Consider the following 3,442-nt stretch of genomic DNA (forward strand, 5'->3'; position numbering starts at 1 on the left):
TATATCTGATTGCTTGCCACCTCAGGAAGGGGGAAGGGAAGGATAGAATTTGGAACTCAAAATTTTAAATAAAAATATTTATTATTTAAAAAAAGGCTTATTGCAGTAGTCTAAGCAAGAGAGAATGGTATCCTGTACCAGGGTAGTGACAATGTCAGAGGAGAGGAAGAGGCATATATGAGAGATGTCATGAAGGTAAAATTGAGAGATGTTGCAAAGGTAGAATGGAGAGACTTTGGTGACAGGTTGGAAATGGGCAGGAGAGTATGAGAGAGCAAGGAGGCAAGGATGACCCTTCGGTTGAGAGCATAGGTGAGTGAGAGGATGGTGGTACTCTTCACAGTAATAGGGAAGTTTGGAAGATGGGAGGGACTTGGGGGAAAGGTAATAAGTTCAATTCTGGACATAGTGAGTAAAAGATGTCCAATTGATGAGTTGACGAGATCCTCTCTTCTGGTTCAAAAATCCTCTAACCTGAGTCCAAATCACGGCTCTTCATGACCTTAGAGAAGTCATTTAACATCTCTCAGCCTCAGTTTCATTATCTGTAAAATAAAAGGGGAGGATAGAGCTAATGAGTCTTTCAGATGGAAATTCTTTGGTTCCATGGCTATGAATTATAAAAGACTAGAATCTCAGAAAAAAACAAAAAGACAATGTAAAGACAGTAACTGAAAAAACCACTGACACACATGTCACCTTCAGTTCTGCAAAGTGCTTATTGTACATTATCTCATTTGATCCCCACGGCAACTCTATGAGGTAAGTGCTACAGTTATTATTATCTTCATTGACAGCTGATGAAACTGAGACTGAGAACTTTAAGTGCCTACTAGCCCAGGCTCGCACAGCTAGTTAGTATTGGAGGTCAGGGGCTTGCTGGGTATAAGCAGGTTCAAGTATATTACAAACTCACACATGAAAAGGGGTATAAAAGGCATGATCAAGAACATGTGTGACCAGGAAAAAAGATAGGGCAGTTTTGTAGCAAGAGTGAAGAATACAAATGGATAAGCCTGTTGTATCTAAAAAAACCATTAAAAGAATCCAAAGAAAGGCAGCAAGGTGGTGCAGTGGATAGAACAAACAGCTCTGGAATCAGGAGAACTTGAGTTCAAATCCAGCCTCAGAAACTTACTAGCTTTACTAGCTGTGTGATGCTGGGCAAATCACTTAACTCTGATTGCCTCAACAACAACAACAACAACAACAAATAATCAGAGGAAGGCTTTAATCATATTAGATGGATCCATCTTCTCTTGAGGGCTCATGAAAAGATATCCAACCAATACAACATTGGTCCATCCAGTGTGTCTGGTCCTTTGGCACCTCTCTCTCCCATTCTTCATGATTTCTCAAAGATTGCAGAGTTGCTCTGAGATCACATCTCCCACATCTTTCAGCAACCTGGGATGTACCATTGCCTGCGCTTAGGTGCTTGGACAAATTTCAAGTGGCCAGATACTCTTTTGTGATGATTATGGCCTTTGTAGTTGGAAGATACAAAGTTTTTTTTTTTTTTTAGTGAGGCAATTGGGGTTAAGTGACTTGCCCAATGTCACACAGCTAGTAAGTGTTAAGTGTCTGAGGCCGGATTTGAACTCAGGTCCTCCTGACTCCAGGGCTGGTGCTCTATCCACTGCACCACCTAGCTGCCCCCTTTTTATTTTATTTTATTTTTTTTTAGTGATGGAAGATACAAAGATAACATACACACACAAATATAAACACAGATATACTCAGGCAGATAGAAAAACGGGCATAGGTAAATAGATCCATGCCCATGCAAACTGAAATCTATGAAAACACATCCACAAAGAAGGACTCAGCAGCACTCTATCCTCCTTCCCTATGTAGTCTCATGTCTACACCTTTCTTCCCCACCTTTCAAGCACTACAGACCCCAACTCCCAACCTCCCCCTATTTCCATTTCTTAGGATAGTGTAGGAGGAAACAGGCTCCCAACACAACAGAAAGGGTTATGGTTAGATTTCCCCTCAAGAAGAAAGGGCTGTCTTTCTTCTCCACCTCCCCAACTCCCCATTTCCCCAAGTTTGGCAGGGCTCTTCTTGTAGCATATATATATAGCCTCTGTTAGACAGGTACTTGAGAATTGTTCCCTAGAATCAGAGTGGCTGGTTACTACTGGTACCATCTGGACTGGAGTCAGGAAGAGGGATTATACCCTTGAGTCCTATATCTGGGAATCTTACAATGTTCAAAATGAAACTATCTTAACATGAGTGAACATTTGCCAAAGCTCTATTTCTTGTGTCCTTATTGCTTTTTGCTCATTGTGAAAAATGCAAATATACCAGTTCCAGTGCAGATGTGATTGCAGGTAGTTTCATTCTCAGGTTCTCCTCTGCTAATTAGGGAGACTGTATGGTATTGAATAAAGAACACGGAACTCAGAATGAGTCTTGGCTTTGACCCATAAAATGTAAGCTTCTTGAGAGTACCATTTTCCACTTCAGAGTTTAGCAGAGGGTTTGGTGCATTTAACAAAGGTCGGTTGGATTAGCTGTCACTACAAGCCTCAGTTTCTCATCTCTAAATTAAAGGGATTGGACTATAATGACCTCTCAGATTCTTTTTAGTTCTTAATTCTTTGACTAGACAGCCCAGTTCTTGTTCAATTGTTGTATACATAGAAAGAATTCAATCATAATAGGAAGTTTCTTTGCACCATATTTTCTTTTCTTTTCTTTCTTTTTTGGTGAGGCAATGAGGGTTAAGTGACTTACCCAGGGTCACACAGCTAGTAAGTGTCAAGTGTCTGAGGCTGGATTTGAACTCAGGTCCTCCCGAATCCAAGGCCAGTGCTTTATCCACTGAGCCACCTAGCTGCCCCTCACCATATTTTCAAAAGCAAATTTCATTAAAAGTCTTAACGTTAACATTTAGAACACTTTAGGAAAGACAGACAGCACAAAGTAGTGGATAGAGAGCTAGCATCAGGGTCAGGAAGACCTGGGTTCAAGTCCTTCCTCTGACATTACCAGTTCTGTGACTCTGGACACGTCACTTAATGACTCCATGCCCCCATGCCACCCTTATGATGGAATCACAGAGCAGGCACTATGTATATTGGGGATTCATTAACTAGGAGTTTATTACACTGCTGATATCACATCTGGTAAAAACAAGAAGAACAAAACCAATTTTCCAGTAACATTCCTGAGATGCAGGAATGAATTGACTCAACGAAAAGTTAGATGAGCAAAGTAGCACAAAATGTTGCTGAATGATTCAATCTTCTCTCTTTCTGAGGAACAACTCATAAAAACTTGAATAGCTAGGTGGCACAGTGGATAAAGCACCGGCCCTGGATTCAGGAGTACCTGAGTTCAAATCCGGCCTCAGACACTTGACACTTACTAGCTGTGTGACCCTGGGCAAGTCACTTAACCCCCATTGCCCAGCAAAAAAAAACAAAAA

Source organism: Dromiciops gliroides, chromosome 3 (assembly GCF_019393635.1).
Source record: "Dromiciops gliroides isolate mDroGli1 chromosome 3, mDroGli1.pri, whole genome shotgun sequence".
Taxonomy (NCBI): Eukaryota; Metazoa; Chordata; class Mammalia; order Microbiotheria; family Microbiotheriidae; genus Dromiciops; species Dromiciops gliroides.